This window comes from Ambystoma mexicanum, chromosome 12, assembly GCF_040938575.1.
Source record: "Ambystoma mexicanum isolate Mex_15411 chromosome 12, UKY_AmexF1_1, whole genome shotgun sequence".
NCBI classification, from domain to species: Eukaryota; Metazoa; Chordata; class Amphibia; order Caudata; family Ambystomatidae; genus Ambystoma; species Ambystoma mexicanum.
In genome coordinates, this window is record NC_090936.1 from 73,660,085 (window position 1) to 73,681,745 (window position 21,661).

A 21,661-nucleotide genomic window follows, 5' to 3' on the forward strand; every position below is an offset into this window, starting at 1 on the left:
CGTTTGTTATAATTTATGCACTGGTTCACATTAGTGACAATACGATTATTATTATTATATGTTATGTCATATAGTTTACATTTCGAACTGTAACCATTGTAAGAACTGTACGAATTTTAATTTGTTTGATATTCATCCAATGTATTAGCTCTTATGCTTGCTCATCTATTCTTTAAAATGTTCTATAGAAATCGTTTTACTTTAAAAAGAATATGAAATCGGTGGGCTTCACAGAAGATTAAAGTCTAGTGGGCCAGATGGCCTATTTTATGAGCCAGCATCAAAGCAAAGGTATCCAATTAGCTGAAATCTTGTAACCCTGCTCTCTCATTAAAATCAGCTATTTGCTGGGACTAATGCAATGCGAACAATGGGTCCTGTCAAACATTCCTGCTCAATCATTAATACAGACTTCACAAAGGGCTGTTTACGTAACATGTGCTGAGCACGGGACCCAAGTTGAATAACAGGGCATGTCCAGTCATGTACCTTTCGCTTGGTTTAAACAACACGTTATTTACCATTAACTCTACATGTAAAAGGCAAACATTATTTATAATTCAGGAAGTACAAGACCTAGGAAGATGAAACTTACTGTGGTTCGAAGAACAAAAGCTCTTTATCTCTATGACACCAAATATGAATTGTATAGATTAATCAGAAATTAAAATGAGAATATGTCATGCATTTATGAAGCAGTAAGCCAAATAGTCAAATTGCATACTCAGACATGTGTCTGCAGGCACAGATTGCAATAATCTTGATTTAATTGAATTAGCATATCCCTGTCATGAATTAAGGAAGAGAAACAAAATGACATTCATTAGTTTAGAAGTGAAACAGGCCTCTTATCGTGATCAAGTCAAAATATATACATTATAATTGCACAATGAAGATTGTGGTGTCTATTCAATGGGAGTGTCGCACTGCTGGTAAGCCAATGGAAGGATTGGGACAATCAAATAGTGGCATAATTATGACATAGCATTTCGTACACTTTAATACCTGTTCAAACGGAGGAGATAGAATTGACTCATTGTAAAAGGCTGGTTGGAAGGGCCACCTTTTTATGATCAACAATAAGCAGTCTGCCCAACTAGAAGGATGCTGAGGTAGCAATATCTGAAAATGATGAGCCTAGTCCACGAGGGAGAATGAAACAGATTTCACTTGTACCAGAGAGCACCACAGAACAGCGGGGGGTAGACCAGATGCTGAACGGATGCTGGTTCCATGAGCTAAAAGAATTCAATCCCCCCCAAAGTACGTATAAAAATCCCCTAAAGCAAATCAGATTTGCCCTTAAGCCTCTTCTGTGGGAGGTCCTAGGAGTGGGTAGTTGTAGAGGAGGCGCTTATCCCCAATAAAAACAGGAGTATTTGAAGGTTAAACGCATTTTCCTTCTAACTATAGTTAAGTTCCAAGTGAGATTTCCTTTCAAGAAAAATCAGAGCACGGTCTCTTTTTGTACATCTAGTCCAATCAAATTGAACCCTGCATGTTGCGACATGTGTAGTTAGCAGCTCAGATTGCCAACCAAGGGCTCACGTTTCATAACCTAACAGATTGTATCAATAATTTGCATCCTGTGGATGCCACAGATGTTTTAAAAGATATATAGGTAAGGAAGGGAGCTGAAAGGAGTCATTTCTATTCCTATCAAAATACTGTGGGTGTAAGTCAATGTGGGTGTAATCGACTCTTGAGACCCGGACTCACCAGTACCATGTGGCTCCTCATTGAATGTAAATATATTTATAGTACTGCCCGAATATATATGCTCTAGCTTACTCATTGAATGTAAATATGTATATTACTGCCTCTAATGTACATGCTCTACCCATCCTATTTGGCGTGATACGTCCGGCAATGTAACCCCAGCTGGACCTCACCTTTACTGTATGTAACGAAGCTTTGCAACCCTCTTGCTGCCTCTGCGCCCAGTTACCCTTGGGTTTGGTGCGCACTACAAATAAATAAATACAAATACAAGTCCCATACAACCCCTCATTCTGAAATTACACAGTTAAATTCATATGTGATTTGAAAGGGGAGGGCCATTTATATTTCTTCAATGCAAACAGAAGATCATTTTCTCAGGTTGGGGGGCTGAGTCAAAATAGTCTGCATTCTAAATCGAAAGCATTACTTCCCTAACTCAAAACCTGCAGATATTGTAAACTGCACGTTAGCAGCACAGAGCACCATATCTACAAAGGAAACAAGGTACCTAAAACAGTAATTTGATTCTAGCATGCATACATGTCATTGGGGAAACCAAACAGTTTCTATAATTTTCAAATTTACATTCATGTGTAATTTGGAAATATTTTACTATAAAGAAAGTGTTGAAGTGATAAGTGACAAAAGTGCAATTAGCATACCTATTGTAAATTATAACTTAATATAAAAAATATAAGAGGTAAAAATGTCATGTTGCATGCTAATAGTCAACCATAAAAAGTCACACAGCACGCCATTTCTTACTCACCAAGACATAATTATCACGAGCGAACGGCTAGTGGCGAGTGCACATTTTGCGCCCTGGAAATACAATTGATTATATAAATGGGTGTGTGTGAGAAATAGTGAGATAAATGCACGCAGGTCATTTTTCATTTTTGAAGACCAGCTGCCTGCGATTGTTCAATTTCCCTTGATAATGTTGGAGACGACATGTGTCTTCATTTCACATTTAATCTCTTTATTTAAATACATTCAAGTTTTTATAAAACTGCCCATTTCTTGCAGGAATTGTGGGGTGACACAGTAGGGGTCATTAGATTCAGTTGTCCGCCTGATATATACACACATACACACACACACACACACACACACACAAATATATATTGCACGTAAATGCCCTCAGCGCTGGAATAAATGTCTCATGCCTCCAGGCCTTAGCATTTGTCATGCCCGGTCAAATCCGTTTAACATCTTGGATTTTTCCTCAACTAAGATCTCACCCTTACTACGCATGTGAATTTTTTTCATCTATAACTTTCTAAATCAAGCCCCTCAACCATTCATTACATTCTCTCTCACTTCTTGTGGTCACGCTCATAAACATCAACAGTGATTGTGTTTAGGAATCCCTACATCGAGAGTCTTTTTCCGAGACTTCAAACTGGTCAAATAAAATATCTCCAAAGGGACTAAAAGTCACTGGCTATACGATTTTGACCTCAAACTAAGAGAGAGCATCTCACCAGGCTGGTCTCAAAGAGGTCCAAATGCAAGGCTGCCTGAAGTGAATGATGGATTAGGCCTGGAATACTTCATCGCCCAATTCATCTCCTGCGCCACTTGCAAAAATCTGCCTTCTGTACATGCTGAAATCCTACCTTTCCCGGAAACTTGAAAGTATATGGAAGAACCTTCTTTCTCTGTATCAAGTTATTGAAAACACTCTGTACCATGAGAATTTTGTAACTAAATAAACACAATGTTCAAAAATGTTCTCTAATGCTGCATTACAAGCACATATTAACCTCAAGAAATGGTAACCAAATCCTACTTACTGCCAAGGAAACATGAGGAATTTCAAACCATTTGCATTTATATAGGAGATTAATATCAGGTAACAAAAATGTTGAGATTCAAAATATCCAGTTGACATGTATTTAATATGCAAAACAAAATAGAGGTTGCCACATATTTCCCAGTGAAATCCGATATTCAGACATTACATTAAAAGGTGTACCCCTATCGAGATACTACATTGCTCATCTACTTTAGGAAAAGGACCAGGGACAGATAATTTTCGGAAGACAGTCTTACGCGTTAGTACAAAGCCATGGCAATCTGGAATATAAACTCACCTGTCTCGATAGTTCACACAAATTACTAATTCCGTTTCTGGATTCACCAATCCAAGCACCTTTAGCACGCTGATATGCATTTCGTTTGATGTATAGATGGTAACACATTAGACATAAAAGACTGCACATTGCCATAGTTACTATAATCAATCCAAGCCTGTTGTGAGATCTTAATACATGCAGAGGCTTAAAGTTTGAATTCTCTGTTTTAACATTTTTAAAAGTGCTGACCTATTAATCGTTGTTTATATGTAGGCACTGAAGTTGTCTAAGAGTTAAAATATAGACAAATTCGGCTTATAGACAAACTTTGCTACCAGGACTCTTTGAAATCCCTCACTTCACACCAACTTCCTCAAACCGTCACTAGGCTGGATGACTGACAATGCAAAATGGGGCCAGATTTAAATGCCTTCTCCAGGTGAACAAATCTATCCATGTTAAGGGACCACTGTATCCATCCTCTTCTATCCGACTGTACAAGCCTTCTTGTAATCTCTGCTCTGCCTCCTCGACTACCCTTGTGGCTCCTTGCCCTCCTGTGCTTCCGCTCCTCGTGCAAGGAATTCTCTTCTCCCAGGCATCCAAGAAACAGTGCACATGGATTTGTTCAAAACCAAATTAAAAGCCTACCTACCTACGGAGACCACCAGGAGGCCCAGAAGGTAATGGCTGCCTGAAGCTCAGCTCTCCGCCTCGAGGTGACAGTTGAGATGATTTAGAGCGCAAACAGAAACGAAAATAATCACAGAGAAATGCCTTTTTGGAGCACAGAATACCGATGAGAGAAATATAAATGCCCAAAGATAAACAGAAGGGAGCTGAAAGGAGAGTTTGCGGAGAATTGCCCATCCCCCACCGATGAGCTCTCAAAAAATGGCGGACGCGTGAAAAGGTCTGCCCAACCCGCAGGTACATGGAGAAGTGATTAAGCATTCTGCCAGAGGACCTCACGTTCCAGCAGCGGCCCCCACGAAAACAGCCCCGGAGCCGCAGCGACATCCAGGAGCCAGCCCTGGGAACACAACGGGACCCGGGTAGAGTGACAGGGAGCAGCCTGAGATGGCCCTTCTGGGGCAATTTAACTGTGTATTATGAGAATCAGGGCCCCCCCGGGAAGGCTGTCACTCCAACTGTCGGCTGTACAGGGATGTGATAGCACTTGGAGCGAGCCGCAGAGTGGATAGCCAGCAAGGCGCGAACGGATGCTAGCCTCCACAGCAGACTGGAGAAGACCGCAGCGAGTAGGAAGAAGGACTAGCTGCAGGCGAACGGCGGGCGAGAGCAACGAAGCGGCAGCCAACCAGAGGCACAAAAGACCTACTACAGAGGCGGAGCCCCCACAAGAGTGGTGAGTGCACGCCATGGCCCCGTTACTGTAACAGCCCAGCCCAACCATTAAAGGGACACTGAGGGCACTGCGCCAGCGGTCCCTTGCGGAATCGGACGCTGCAGGGCCCCCAAAAAACGGATCCAGAAGCCTGCAAACTTATCTCATCTGAAAGGGGGGCCACACCAGACAGAAGCAGCAGCCCACGCACCGGGGTCTCATTAAAGGGCTACACAGAGAAGCAACCCAAAAGCAGTACAGGGGTCAAAGAACTCGTGTGAAGCTCTGCATCGCACGTCAAGAACTGGGAGATGCTGCACAGAACACGACAGTGAAGCGAAAAATAGGAGTGATCAGAGTGGTAGAAAAACACAAGCCCCAAAAGCCTGCAGCAACCAAGTGATTGGGACCTGCAGGGGGGGAATCCACGAGGGAGGCGGAACCCCGAGGTGAGCGCCAGAGGCAGACAACAGGCCCAAGAAGGAAGGAAAACAGGAGTGCCCAAACAACAGTGGGCAACCCAGGGAAAAGGGGCCAGCGGGGAGGAGGCAAAAGAGAACCTAAGCCACACACAACACCTTGAAAGAAAAATTGCGGATAGGTGGCCTTAGGAGCCACACGAAGGGGGCATCAATTTGAATGAATGTCAGGGACCTCCCAGGAGAGAGTCCCCGATAGCGCCAAAAACAAGAAGCAACTCCCAGGCTGTGAACTCGAACAACTCCTGGATGAAGAAGCGGCACAGGGCCGCTTCGGGAAGTCAGTGAGAGGACCAGCACAGTCCCCCAAGGGGGCAACCCCACCGGAGGTACATTGCAAACCACCCACGCACTCAGAGGGGGGCATCGAAAAGCTGCAGCAATACAGAAAATCAGCCAAAAGTCACCTACAATCCCCAAAAAAAACAGATACAATGGCCTCAGCAGCCACCAAAGACGATATCGCAGGAATCCTGGCAGAAATCAAAGCACTGCGATTAGACATCCAAACCTCCATTTCTGAAATACGAGAAACAGTGGCCATTATAGAAGACAAGGTCGAAAATCTTGAGCATAATCAAGCCAATGTGGACTTGACAGAAATTAACCTAAATGCCAGGATGACAGACATTGAACTAAAAGGAGGAGGGCGACACTCAAGATCGATGACATGGAAAACAGGGAAAGGAGACTGAACTTGAGGATACTCTGACTACAGGAGAAGGACAGAGAGACCTCCCACCAAGTGGAAAAAACAGTCGAGGACATAATAAACCAACTGTTCGAAGAAGAGGGAGGGAAACAAGTTTCCATTGAAAAAGCCCATAGAGGCGGTAGGGCATACTGTAAAGGCCCCCGCTCATTCGTAGTAAAATTTCTGAGATATAAAGAAAAAACGGAGATCCTCGCCAGGGCGAAACAGAAGCAGGACAGAGGCTCTAAAATAAAAATCTTTCAAGACCTTTCAAGCTTCACACTAGCGAGAAGGAGAGCGTGCAGGCCACTGACCATCTGGCTTAAGTATCAATCAATTCGATACAGATGGGGATACCCATTTGACCGGACTTCGAATACAAAGGAGAAGACTATAGGATCACAACACCAGAAGAGGCAAAACCGATCTTGAACAACCTAGAAAACCAAAACGATGCTAGTGGCCCTGTTGGCCCCTCAAGTTCCCAGTGATCACAGAGGAGCGAAAGAGCAGGAATGCCAGAGAGATAGAAGAGGGGCAAGGGAGGAAGAAAGTTCTTCAAACCGAAAACAATCTCACCAGCAAAGCCCCCCTGAAAAGACATGCAAAGAGGAGCTTAAGTGCGCCACAACATACAGACTTGCACCACCCTAGTCAGCTCCACACTTGGCGACACACGCGAATAAGGTAAAGGGGAAAATGATGGGTCAGACATTACCCTCATTGAGTGCAGAGTGGGAAACCCTGGTGGCCCTCAGTTCTAGGAGGGCGTCACCAACTCCAGGACCGGAGCTAGTATCAAGGGCAGCGGTCCAGTTGACGATAATTTAATTTCACGGTTAACGGGGTGGGGGGTGGAAGGGCAGGCCCGAGGGATAGGGAATCCAACCATGGGCTGGGAGCCCAGCAGTAGGGGGACGTCTCCCAGCCTTGGGTCAGTTATGGTTAATGTTGCAGGAGGGGGGAAGCAAACGACTAAGCAAAATCAACAGGGAAGCCTGGAAACCAGGGAGGGCCAGCAGTGTGTAGACAAAAATGAGCTTCATTATCCAGCGGAATGGGATCCAATCTAGTGGGAAAGGAAAGCAGCAACGCCCACCCGGGGAGAACTAATTTGATGGTGGGCACTCTGAACGGGAAGGGGCTCAACTCACCGATGAAAGGATCCCTGCTGGTGGGACAAACATTCTGGGCGTCAGGGGAATGTAAAAAGGGTGGAGTGGGAATTCTCCTCAGCAAGAGACTTAGGCTAGAGAACCCAGCAGTTGAGCATTCACTTGAAGGCAGATGCCTTATAATCCGAGGCAAATGGGAAGCCACTGAAATAGCGCTGGTAAGGGTGTACACGCCCATTCAAGGGCAGGGCCCATTCAACGAAGGTGCCCTAGCATCTCTGAAGATGAGCGGGGAAGATCTGGTTTTGGTGGGAGGGGACTTTAATACATGGGCAGATCCCCAAATAGACAGGCAACAGACAAGGAGAAGGAATCCGAGAGAGGAGTCCGGTAGGTTTGCGGCCACACTGGAGGCAGAGGGGTTGATCGATGTCTGGAGGTCTTGCAACCCGGGTAATATGGGTTACACATTCAAGTCAGAGGTGCATGACACCTTCACATGGATAGATTATCTATTGATCGACAAAGAAAACCAGTCCAGGACAGCAAGATACGACCGGTAGCGTGGTCGGATCACAACATGGTGATAACATCCCTAGAACTGGAGAGAAATGGAGGGAATCGGGTGCAGAGACACAAGATGGAGATGTAATGACTACCTGTGGCAGGACATGTATGCACAAGAACTGGGTAAAAAGACAGAGGGATACTTCCAGATTAATGACAATGGGGAGGTGAATGTAAACACGGAATGGGAGGCGGGCAAGGCGGTGTGGAGGGGACACATTATGAGAGAAAGGGCGAGGCAGAAGAGGGAACGTAAAATCCTTGAAGACAAACTGAGGGGGGAAATTGTGGAACTGGAGGGGAATCTGCATGCACAATGCTCATATCGGGAGGAACATCCGTCAAACCTCAAAAGGAAACGGTAAGAACTGAAGGCCATGGGAAAAGGGGATGCAATAAAAAAAAGAAGGTTCTTGAAACAGAACTTCTATGAAAAGGGTGACAAGGCCGATAGAATGCTAGCCACTAGACTGCGGGCCCAAAGAGTAGGAAGAGGAGTGGAAGCAATCCAAACAGAAGAGGGGGCAACAGTGCGACCTCCAAAGGAAATAGCTGGCCAATACGCCAATTTTTACGAAAACCTCTATACCACAGAGGGGGACAAGGAAGGGAGGCAGATGAAAGAATATGTAGAGGCGGCAGGCCTCACTCATCTTAAAGAATAAGAGCAATCCTTTCTCCAGTCTGACATCACGCCAGAAGAAGTTGAGGCAGCTATTAAAAAGACTTCCAACGGGAGGGACCCCGGGGGAAGATGGATTCACCATGGGATTTTACAAACAGTTTGCAGATAGTCTTGCCCCGCACCGCACATGGCCTCTCTCTTTAACCACATAAGAGAATCGGGCCACGCCCAACCATCATTCTCAACAGCGCATATAGTAGTAATCCCCAAGGCGGGGAGAGACCCAACATGCTGCAAGTCATACCGAACAATATCACTCTTGAACGCAGACGCTAAAATATACAGAGTGCTCGCAACGCAAATGGAGGACATCATGCCTCGCCTGGTCCACCCAGACCAGGTGGGTTTCATAAAAGGACAGGCAGGGAACGGACGCAATGCGAAAAACCCTCAATATCGTGAAACATACAAGGGTCATCAAAGGAAATCAAGCCCTCCTAAGCATGGACTCCGAGAAAGCCTTGGACAGGGTAAAATGGGAGTTCCTGTGGGCCATGCTGAGCAACATGGGTTTTGGGGGAACGATGATAGGAGGGATCCAAGCCTTATATAGAAATCCAAAAGGAAGGGTGGTCGTCAACAACTCAATATCGAGAGAGTTTGTCCTCTCGCAGGGAACCAGAGAAGGGTGTCCACTTTTGCTGCTTTTATATGCCCTATCCATGGAACCGCTGGGCAATAACATTAGAAGTGAAAAAGCAATTCGAGGGGTGATCATAGGGGAGAGTGAATACAAACTAGCGATGTTTGCTGATGACAACCTCCTCTACTTGCGAACCCACAAAGTGATGTCCCGAAAGTCCTGCAGATGATCCAGGAATTCGGCAGATGGGCCAGTCTAAAAGTCAACCCCGACAAATCAACACTCTTTCTCTACAAGGCCCCGGAGCACCTGGGTGGAGACTCCCCGACTATGGAAGGCATACCAACCTCACGCCAAAGTCTACGATACGTGTGAATCAACATCACAAGAACCACCAAAAAAAAAAACTCTACGTCGTCAACCTGCCCCCTCTGCTGAGTGAAATATCCAAAGACTTAGAACGATGGGCCAAATTGACAATATCCTGGTTGGGACGACTAAATGCCGTAAAAACTGTAGTGCTCCCCAAACTACTATACCAATACCAAATGTTCCACATCGCCATACCGGGATCCCACTTTACAGAGATAAAGAGAATGCTCCTCAGATTCCTGTGGCAAGGGAAGAAGCAGAGAATATCATATGCCACACTAACCCAACCAAAGGAACAGGGCCGGACGGGGCTTCGCGATATGTACACCTACTACCGAGCAGCTCAGTTCGGGCCATAGTTCCGCACCTACGACAAGACAAACAAAAACAATGGGTATCCATTGAAAACTACAGAATATGACCGGTCGCGCTGGGAGAGTGGCTATGGGCACTGAAGAGCGCATTCCCGAAAAGCGCAATTGAACATTTAAATGGGATTGCTGCTGTGGTGGCAGAAGGGAGAAATGAAGGGACTCCCAACATGGCCATTGCCCATGAGCTGTATCTGGGCGCCCCCGATTCGCAACGACATTGCAGAACCACAACGATTCCAGGATTGGTATGAAGCGGGACACGAAAGGGTGGGCCAGCTAATAAAACCCAAGGGGTGCATAACAATTCAGGACCTAGAAGCCGGTCTGCAGATGGGTCCACTTGATGTGTTCGAATTTCTCCAATTGAAGTGGAAGCTTAAAGCGGCGAAATGGAAGGATAACCTTATGAGAGATCTCACCCACTTGCAAAAAATCCTAAGTGAATTGTCCCACACCAACGACTCATTTCCAAATCATATGCGGCACTCAATGAGACGAGGAGGCACTAACAAGAGAGCCTCCGAAAAAGATGGGGAAAAGATATGGGCCCGATAACAGACAACTTTTGGTCCGTATTATGCAGGACAGCATACAAAACGTTGATCTCGGCCCAATACAAACGCCACAGCATAAATATTGCTACACAGGTGGCAATTTGATCCAAAGAGGCTCTTGAAAATGTTCCCCCAAATGAGTCCTATGTGTTGGAGGGGTTGTGGTACCCAGGCGGACTACTGGCACTTGTGGTGGGCATGCCCAAAGTCGCAAGCATACTGGAAGGAGGTCCTAGCCTGGACCAGAAAGATTGAAGGGCTCCTTAGAGAACTAGACCCCAAACTGGTCCTATTTGGCCTGGAACAGCAAGAAGAGGGATGCAGGAAGGTACCTCACATGACTCACTTTCTGTTGTTGGTGGCAAGGGCGTGCATCACAATCACCTGGAAATTACCCGACCTCTCGACTGAGGCTACCTGGGCAAGAAAAGCCAAAGACCTTTACGAGATGGGAAATATAGCAAGCCTCTTGCACGACCACCTACCAACCAGAGAAATGGAATGGGCCCCCTTCATCGAAGCCTATAAATGACTGAATTAAAGCCGCCTGGATTCCACTTCTCAAGGTCACTGGCTACAAGAGATGGAAGTTCATTGAATTCTGTTTGGAAAGTTGGGGGGGGAAGGGGTTTGATATTCAATTAATGGCCATTGACCTAGTACGATGTGTTTGAAAAAATGTCTAATAAAAACAAATTTTTAAAAAAGCCTTCCCACTCCTCTCCGACTTATCCTCCTAGCTTGCAGGCAGATGAGAGGTAGGTTAAAAGGGTTCCCCTTGCCTCTGTCCCTCACTTTCTCTGCCACCACACAAGCACTTCACCCATCAAGGTCACATCCCGAGCACAGCTGACCTTAATCGCCTACCTGCACTTAAACATTTCGAATGATCGTTGTCCTTTATTTATGACCACTTATGTATTGTCCCCAGTGACTGTTCCATTTACTCCCTTCCACAACCTGGTCAGAATTCTCCTTCAAATTGACCACACTACTTCCCGTCAAATCAGATTTCTTATCTATTGTACGCTCTTTAGTGATCAAAAGAGCTGTGTTCCTCCTCTATACCAATAAATAAATGTTTACAAGCAATACAGCAATAAAATAATGCAACTTTATCTTTCAAGAACCCAAGACGCAACTCCAAAACAGAAGACATGAATATAAGATTTGATAGTGCCAGGTCACAAACAAGAGCACAAAGGATATTTCCACCGCCATAGGTATCACCTGCCACATGCCCAACAACTTTCTCACACAATTGCATACAATGAGGTTTGAACTTTTGAGCAATAAGCATGGATCAGGGGTGCCCAAGTGTGACCACCAAAATTTAAGTTAAACATCAGATCCAGCTTTAATATTTAGGTTCTCAAAATGCTTATTCCAGGTCCATTTGGATTCAAAAACTTCACACAAGGTGGATAAGTCTCATTCCAAGGTTTTGCCATCTATCTACCATTTTAACTGTATTTTTGAAGAAACATCCCTAATATTTTCTTTTTTATTAATCCTTAAATTCATACTAGACAGAATAAGCAGATATTGGTTTCAAGGTAGCAAGGCATAACATAAACAGAGTTGCTTAGCAGTTTGCTATGCAATTCTGCTGGTTTGCTAATTAAATTGACACTTGTGTTAGCTATTCAAGTTACCCTGTTCAATAAAAGCACTGCTCACCCCCAAAGTCCTCTCTGGCTCTCGCCACCCTCTTCTCTGTTCACTGTCATTTCAAAGGGGCTAATGGAGAGAGAGTGCAATAGTAATGATCTCCTTCGCTCTTAAGTGCCAAACACCTGTGTGGGAGTGCTAGGCAAGTTTATTATCTTTTTCAAACAATTGAAAACCAGATGTAAATTGGATACTTATATTAAGCCAACTATATTCTCTTTTGCAAAGATATATTTTCTTTGGGGCAAAGACCAGTATGCAATTCGATTCCTAACAATTTACGTTGTTGCATAATGCAGAATTACAGTATTGCTTCTGTAAATCAAATGCAGTGTCTGCATGGTTTACAGTAAAGTTTAGGTTAGTGTAGTTGGGTGAAGATGCATCACACCGATGATTGAACACTTTTGAAAAAGTATGACACGGCCAACTGCTTTTAAATGCAAATTTAGTTCTGTGATCTGACGGTCTGGTTGCAGTATCTGTGCAACTGGAGCTCAATGCATGAGCAATTTTATACCAGCTAACTTGAAAGTGAGATGGCAGCAAATTGAGAAAGTGCATTTACAGTTTTTGTCAGCCGTTGTTATGGGTCGAGTGCATTTCTTTTAGGTCGAGTAGGTAAACTAAAGTACTTAACCTGCAGGTCTAGTGGAATTTTAGACAATTTGCAAGGCCTGATTTGATCACTGATCTCTTACTTCAGCGGTACACACACATGCTGTATTGATGCTCATTTCATGTTTTGGACCCAAATAACTACTGGTGACATTAGAAATATGAGTACAATATTGCTAATCAAATGGGTGTGTGAAAATCTTGATTAAAAAATTTAAATTGATTAGCAGAGTTTGCTAAACTAATTTATGCCTTGAGGTAGAGTTGCTCTTACAAAATCCTGTTTTAACGAGACATCAGTGAAGTTTTCTCTGCCTACTGCTTCAATTGAAGTCACACATTTAGACAGAGGTTTTGCAGTCAAGCTTAGAAATAAGGATAATTACAGGAATCAAGGGAACAACCTAATCGCGTACGTTATAGTATTGTGATTTGTACCGTGCACCACTGCAATTTTCATTGTCTCCATACACCCACGTGGATCCGAAATCAAAAACGGGAGGGGTGGCTAGGGATTAGCGGGGGATCAAGTAAGCATTGCATAGCAGGTCAGATAGCACTGCGAGTCGAACGTTCGCCTTGACATCTGTGTAGAGCCTGCCTACACAGGTTCGAATCCCGGCAGGGCCAAACTCAGCCTTTCATCCTGCAGAGGTCGATAAATGAGCACCACACACTTTGGGTAAGCAGCGCTCGGATGTCTGAGGGTTCGTAGCGCTATATAAATGCACATTATTATTATTAACAGAGAGTGCAGAACCTATTCTAGGTAAATGGTAATCTTAAACCTGGTGATATAAGTTTCCAGATGGAGGATGTGTGTGTTTTGGCCAGTGCATGGTATTAGCAGTTGACAGATGTGTAGAGCTATCACTATGTTGTTGAAGGGCCGAGGGATTTCTTTTAGTCGCTCTATGTCAGCAAATTAATGAGCATTTATTGAGTCAGGTGGGTGAAACATGAAGGTGTTGGGTTCTTTTTGCAAATCTGCTAGATTAAGGTTTTTCAGTGGCCGTATATCACGTTGTCTTGCCAATTTATATTTTGTCATATTGCCAATGCATGTACGAATCCCGGATTCTCTGGTGGTTGTGGCTCTGGATGGGTTGTGACCATTTGGAATACTGGCCCAATTTGCTAGAGTGGCTGATATTTGGAAACTTTGTTGCGTTGTACCTTGAGGAGTATTTGGTCCTTGTGAGGTGTCCTTTATTGAAAGCGCGTCTGGTTGTGTAATGGTGGCAGCGTTGTGACAACCTGTTGTAGTATTAGGTTGTATAGTTGTCCATTTGGTGTATTGAAGAGAGGCCTTTAACTGTGTTCTAAAAGTTAGATGGTCTTCTGTTGTCCAGATTTATTCTGTCTTTTGAAATGGAGTTGCACAAGTTTGCTATGACATGGAGAAAGCTGTACCTATGCATATGTTTTTCCCATAAAACCTGGATTCACTTAGTATGTTTTAGCTAGATTCAGGGATCTTTTGTGGCTGGTAAGGGGTGATTTATGTTGAAGCAATTCCACCCTTTGTTCATGCAGTGCTCAGTGAGTGATGCAGAGTGCTTCGAGGTGGATTCTTGCCTTCACTGTTAACCAGTGGAGACTACTCAAGGACATGGTGATGTGTTTCCTCCTGTTCATTCTTAGTATAAATCTTGCTTTCTTGATTTGGATTCATTTCAATTTCTTTATGAGGTAATCATGCATTCATTGGTGTAGGCTGCGTAGTTTACTCATGACAATATCACTGAGATTATGAAAGACCTGTGGGGGAAGGTAATGTACCAGAAGTGGTAGAAGCATTTTCATACTATTGTGTTGACTTGCGGTTCTAGTGAGATTCCCCTGTCCATGACCATTTACAGATTATTTTTTATTTGTATGGATGTTGTTTCGGGTTTTATTCCCATTTTCATTGGCCAGGGAAGTGGTGGTTGTGGTTTTTTGTTATTATGTGGGGTAATCCGGATTTCCATTTGGATTCAGTTTTAGGTTGCTGTTGTTCAAGAGGTTTATCTCGTTGAGGCAGTTACTGAGTGCAGGTTCAGTTAGTGTTTGTAGTCATCTTGACGATTAGTTGAATGTCATTTGCATAGTTGTAACATGTTTGCTCGAGTTTCAGTTGTTTAATGTGGTGGGCCATGTATGTTCCAAAAAAGTGTTGAGAGACTGGATAATTGTTGGGCACCACAAATTGGTTGTTCTGGAGGTGGATATGTTGTTACAGTTACGCCAGTGTGGAAGGATTTTAAACACTGCAGTGAAGAGTTGTCAATGTCAGATTCTTGTCTTTCATAAGGTTGTGTGTCCGACGGTGTTGAAAACCGATCATATGCTCAGTTGAATAAGAGTTGATGAAATCCAAGTGTTCCTCTTTAGATCATCCCATAAGCGATGCTTCTGTTGCTCTCATTGGTCTGAAACCTACCTTGAATTAGTCCCCTACTCCATTTTTTTTTTCTCAACATGATTGAGGATTACTTTGTACACTTAGCTCTCCAGATTTTTGTAGGGTAGACTAGATATGGCCATCAAGTCCGCAGGGTCATCTGCTCTTCCCTCATCAGTGGTAATGCTGGCAGATTTCTACGCCGTTGGGATGATTTAGCCTTGCTAACTCTCCCTCTGTCACTACGACTGGTCCCTTCAGAGTCATACAGGGCTTGACCAAGCCCCACCAGTCCATCCTGCATCCTTTGCCAGCATTTGCCTCTGGCTCCCTTTCCCGGTCTAGCCCAACATGGCCCACCCTGCCCAGCACACTCATCCTCCCTTTCCTCTGGCACTGGTCTTCTTTCCCCCATCCCCCAGCACTTCCATGCCCCCTTCCAACTTCTCCCTCTACCTCCTCACCCCTTGCACTTACCACCTTCTCAAGCACTTGCCCGGTAGAATTGTCACCAGGCCAATATAACTGTTTTTTGATAGTTATTTCCTTGTCTCCCCCCACCCCCGCAATCTTGTCTTGTGGTGCCTGGAAACACTTGTGTAAAGGCACCATACAAATGTCCAATAAAAGAAATAAAATTCCTGTTATTAGCGATCGATTCATCATTTAATTCCCACATAGAGGACTGGGGTTTCTTTGCAGTGGGTTTTTGTACACATCCAGTGGGTAAGGGTCATTGGGTGATCCAGATGCATTACTGTCTTTCACAAGTTTGTGAAAAATATCTTCCGAAATTAGACTAAAGCGATTGAGATCTGTTTGTGTTATTGTGTTTCCTGTTGGCTTTATCTGCTTTATTGTGAGGACAACTTGCTGGATTTTGTTTAATTTTGTTTATAAAATGGTCTGCAAAGTCATCATAGAAGATATGGGCATGATGCTGCATGAGAGGGTTTTTCATTTCGTTGATGATCTTGACCTTGTGAATATCCTTCCGTGGGTTTGCTGCGATTTAGATTCTCTCAATTCAGTGAAACGTTTTGCCTTTCAACATTGCTGATTTGTATAGACTAATCTGCCGTTGATATTTGACACTTAGTGTTTTCCCAATGCTTTCTCTAAGTTTTGTTTGATTTTCTTAATTACCATCAGTTCTGGCATAAGCCATCTTGCTTTTTCTTTTTTTGTCATTGGTTGAATAGTTTCATCTATCTATGAAGTTTGTCACACAGGTATGAAGTAGGACCTCGAAAGTACCTCACATCCTTGGTTCAACTTAGAGAAATCAGGTTTTCTGTTTTCCAATAGTTATGCTACATTTCCTAAATTATGTTTTTACTGCTTTCTTTTGGTTGCTAATTTTTGTGTGTGGCAGAGCGTGCAAATTGAGATGTCGCTCCAGATGACCAGCACAGTGGGGGTGGAGGAAGTGGTGTTAAATAATTTCCTGCAGAAGATTGCATCTTGTGTGTCCATCTAGAAGAGTGGCTCAGCTGACCATTTGTGGGAGTTAAAAGCTTAACAGGAGAGCACTGAGAGAATTTGCAGATTGTAGAGGAGCAGTTGCATGCCTCTGCAGGAAATCCTGCCACCCTACCTCCTATATGTTGGAAGTCTGATAATGTGCGGTGTTTGACACCAGCAGATGTGCCAATACCGCAGCATATATTCGAAAGAAGATACCCATTGAGACAACGCTATCAAATGTAACCCCAAAGAGATGAATCTGAGGAACTCCCTGAAGGAATATGAAAGAGAGAAGCTAGTGACGTCACCAAAAAAAAAAGTGCTACGTCCCGAGATATTGGCTGAAGAGAATGTATGGATCCTACGGAAACTAATGACGTAGTAAGGAGTCAAGTGAACTTTTAATTATGAAGATTACATGTGCACGAAGTGCTGCGGAGAATCAACCATTCAATATTTGCACAGACGCTGAAACGCAATGTAAAGTAAGTCATAATAGAAGCTGGCTATACGTACTGAATAGAACACAGGCAAAGCTACCACTGTATAGAAGCTGGACATCCGTATCATGAATTTTAGTAAGCCAGGATCCCTGAAGGAAGAGAATTGTGTCGCAGCAAGAATACGTTGAATCATGGAGCTTCATGGTGAGGCTGTCTGGCCTGGTATCCAAACTGAAGCAGCCAAGGTCGACTATTATTGAAAGGAGTGAACATGCGAAGAATTAATCATCTCTTGTTAAGGTGTAGAAAGAACACCAAGAGTGCCAGGTTTTATTCATTTAAGACATTTAAAACCTGCAAAATGGACCAAAACGTGGTCTCCGGTCACGTGAGCCAAAGATGAAATTAGAGTTGAACTTTGGAGTCCTAGAACAACGATAGCGAGTGTCTGCACTCCCATAGACAAGGATACTCTGCAAGGCCAAGTTCAAAGACAATCTTCATGGCAGAAGGCATGGTCGATGAGAGATCTTGAGTTAATTGGGTGGGGGGGTAGAGTCCGGCCCACCTCCTTGAACCTGGGACTGGACTTACGTGCTGCTCAGTGAACCCAATGTTCCAGGCATGGCACAAGCATGCCAACCAATTGTAGAAGGCTGTATAACAAAGGGCCTTATAGTTTGAATACCAATTGAAAACTGTGTACTTAATCATTTTAGAGGTAGGCATATATTGTCCACCCGACAGTGGGCAGCCAAACAATCCCAGTTCCTATGCAATGTATACTTCGATGTTCTCCTTAAGCCGATGATGATCGGTAGTAGGTTTTTCATTATTTGTCACGTAGTATGACATCACCTGACAAATCTTTTGTATAAAATGTATGTTTTGTGAAGAAAATAAATCGCTGAGAAAGATCGAGCGAGCGTCTGTTGTAACTCTGGTAAACTTTGCCATCTTCCCGAGTTGGTTTGAGTTATTCTGCGAACCCATCCATAAGCTCAAGGTGGTACATTTTCTCTCTGAAACCAGATGTTAAAACCTAATACAATGATGTTCATAAATTCCACTGCTAGGTTAGCTAATGCGGCTAAGTTTCTCTGCGAAATTGGGTTTGTGTGTGGCTGGTCTGTATAGGAGTAGGAAAAGTTACTTTACTTGGTTGCTGAGTTTGAAATTGACGAGAAGAGATTGGCAGTAGTTGATGGTAGAGAAGAGATGGTTGTTTGGGAGGGTTTCAAGGGCTACTCTGTTGTAGTCGTCCGATAACCATGTGGTCTGTGCCATCTTTGCTTAGAAAGTCCAGTATTTTTTTTCTATTTTCTATTGTGCTTTGCCAATGAGCATACTTTGATTAGGCTGCAGGGTATTGTGTTCTCTTTAGGTGGTGCACTGGAGTATCCTTCTGTGTCTGTTAAGGTGGAGTTCAACTCTTGGGGTCCCAGAGTTTGGGCATTGCGGCTTTTTCCAGTGTTTGCAGATGTTTCATCTTTCACGTTGAGAGGTTCCAGGAGGATGTGTATGAGTTCAGTCTGTCCTGCATGGGCGTCTTTGCTGTCTATAGTGTGGTCTTTCCAGTCTCTTGTTGTTAAAGGAGTGTGAATGGTGCTGTGCTCACTTTTTTTGCATTTTTCTAGCCAGCCTTTCAGGTGCATTTGCCGCGATGTGACAGTTCTATTGTGGGGAGCACTCTATTTGGTGGGGGCAGCCACAGAGGAACAACATTAGTGAATACAATCTACCTATGTCCATGAGCACCTAGAAAAGGCAGTGTAATGCACCCAAGTGCACCTGGATAAGAAGTGTAGAGTACTGCAATGCAATTGTGTCTAAGTACTCCTAGATAGCAAGAGCATACAGTCCAATTTGATGTTCCTATATTTTGGGACACCTATATATAAAAAGGTGTATATGGTTGTGCAATACCCTAAGAATTGAGACATCTATGTAGTGCATTGGAGAGCACTGTGTCCATGATAATGAAGATATGAGAAAATTGGATGGAGTGGTTTCTTTTGTTTATGTCAGATGACATCCAAGCTGAGAGCCATTTCAATGACTAATCCAACAGCTGTTTTCAGTAAAGGGGTTTAAGTGTTTTGTTGCTGAATTAAAGGCATGATTGCATCGATACAGATATGAAACAATTCTCTCTTGATGCTTCCCAGGGGGGCAGATGTGAGATTCAAAAAGGCTAAGCACTGGTGGACAGGCTGTCCCCAAGGCATCAACGAAAATAAGTAATGCAGAAAGAAAGAATTGGGGAAATAAAAAAGAGAATGTTAACCATTAGCAGATTTGCTTCAAAGGAATGAAAAAAAACTTCAAACCATCTTCTTGCTGCTGCCATTTGAACAAATTAGTCTCAAGGCTGCTCTGAGCAACATGAGACCAGTCCCCCCTCAATGAATTAGAGGGGATGTCAAATTTGGCAGCTGTGATGGCCAATTGCAGCAGGGCTCCAGATAAGCAGGGTACCTGTTGATTTTATTTCTTTAAATCAGATCAAACCACCCAACAAATAAATATAGGGAGTTATAGACACCTATTTGTCTGTCTCGTGTCATCTTCAGTGATCATGTGATGCTCCGACAAGGGGCATGACCAGTACGTTCCATAAAGGGAATTCTGAAGCAGGAAAGGATTATGTAAAGATGGCTCACACGATAAAAATGTTGCTTTACATACACAAGAATTGGAAGAGCCAAAAAAAAAACCAAAAAAAAAGAAAAAATAAGGAAGTTTGGCTTAAAGAAAACCCAGATTTTACTAAATGTAAGAATATTTTTCCCTGCATAACAATACACCAGACAGGAACGAGAACTTCACCCCATTGTTCTACTCCCAACCTTCCAAAACAGGGAGTAAAACATGCATCTCTAATTCTTATGGTCACCAGCATCTTTTGCAGGATTAAGATCCTAAATCAGTGCTTGAATTTTATATTTTTCTGTGATCGAGCGTCGGGGAGTTTCTTGTGAAGGGGTGGGGGGGAAGGGGGATAAGGCTAGAACGATGACAGAGCAGCTAACTAACAGCAAACAAGAATTTCCTTTTGTCCAGTTAATGAGAGAAAAATCTGTAATTTCAGAGCTCTTGACTAAGAGAGCTGGTAGTAGCCATCCAATCAGTGGTGACAAATGATTTCAGGACTTTAAGGATCGAAATTGGGATTTGTTGACCAGGAACACAAAGCAGCTCCTGGAAACCCGGCGTAACTAGTTAGGCAGGAGCTTTTGCAGGGGAACCAGGAACTAGTACAGTCTGCACAGAAAATCTAACTTTGCGCAAAATGCAAACTAACTTTTTGTCCATTTCATATTATCCAATATGTTCTAAATGTCCCTTAAATATGTTCTTTATCATCCTTTATATACATCCACAAACTAAGTTACTATCACATAGCTAGGTTTGTATGGCACCACTTGCCCCAGGAGACCTAAGTAGCTCCCGGTATCTGTTGGTTTCAAGCTAACCAGGAGATAAATAGCTCCCAGCAATTTTGAACCCTGCATTTCCTCAGATGGTCGATTAACTAGGACTTTAGTAGTGTATCACTCATCTTTAGCTTCTAAGATGGCCTTGGTGCAACGAAGTCCGATGAGACAGAGGTTATATTAATTAGCAGGGTTTGTTTCTCGTCAGAACTGATGCATGTCTTTTTCAAAACTTTAATAACAAATGGAAGGGAAGTTTCTTTTTTAAGGGAGCACAGGCGTTTGCAGCCTTAGAGAGCAAATGTAACTATCATAAGGATAACGATTGCTTGCAAGAACCCCAGATAGGGCTGTTGGAAGCCTTTTGTGAGAAGCTGCCCACATTTTTCAGAGAGTACATTTTAGGGGATGAGTTAATCTGCCTCTGTTCAGATCAGGATCATTATGGGGCAATGAGGGAGAGGCTTTAGCAGACGGGATCCAGAAATGTTCTTATGAGATGACTGGGAGCGAGACACCCCTGGCGTGGATGTCAAAATAGAAAATAGACTCATGGCAACGGTGCTTCCGTCCTGAGTGGGGATTCACTGGTAAGGATATTTAGGGTGAGTATGTGCCACGTGCCCATGCCATGACCAGCTTGAAAATTGAGCTATTGCCCAGAGAGAAGTTGACATTTCTGGGTTATTGGAGAATGGCATGTTCAAAGAAAAAAGAAAGGTGAGAGGAATGTGCTAGTGGGACCAACAGAAGATTGTTTGAAGGGTGGGAAAGTGGAAGTGAAACCAATTTAAACCTGCTCCCATCACACATTTGAAGATAGGATTTCCTGAACACTACCGTAGACCTACTTTGGCAGAACATGAACGGAGCACCCAGAAAGAACCACCACGAAGGAATTTATCGGAAAGAAGGAGGCACAACACCTGTCCCTGATCAAATGTGCATCCAAACTGAAAAACTCCACTCCAGGATAACGCTACATGGGCCTTGGATGCGCTGGATTGTGGATAATGTTTCAATAAGCTATCAGTTGAGAATTGAGATAGTTTGGGGTTCGAAAGA

General features: G+C 43.6%; 1 protein-coding gene across 2 annotated transcripts in view; it reads right to left on the reverse strand.

Annotated features, from left to right (window-relative positions):
- Window positions 1-21,661, reverse strand: part of PPHLN1 (periphilin 1) — a 401,076-nt gene that overhangs the window by 377,653 nt on the left and 1,762 nt on the right. The window contains exon 1 of one of the 2 annotated variants that reach the window (XM_069628027.1): window positions 2,492-2,539. The exons of the other annotated variant lie outside the window; for it this stretch is intronic. The gene's annotated coding sequence lies outside the window, so the exon portion shown is untranslated. Of the gene's footprint in view, window positions 1-2,491; window positions 2,540-21,661 lie in introns of those variants that run through there. 2 annotated transcript variants of the gene reach the window in all.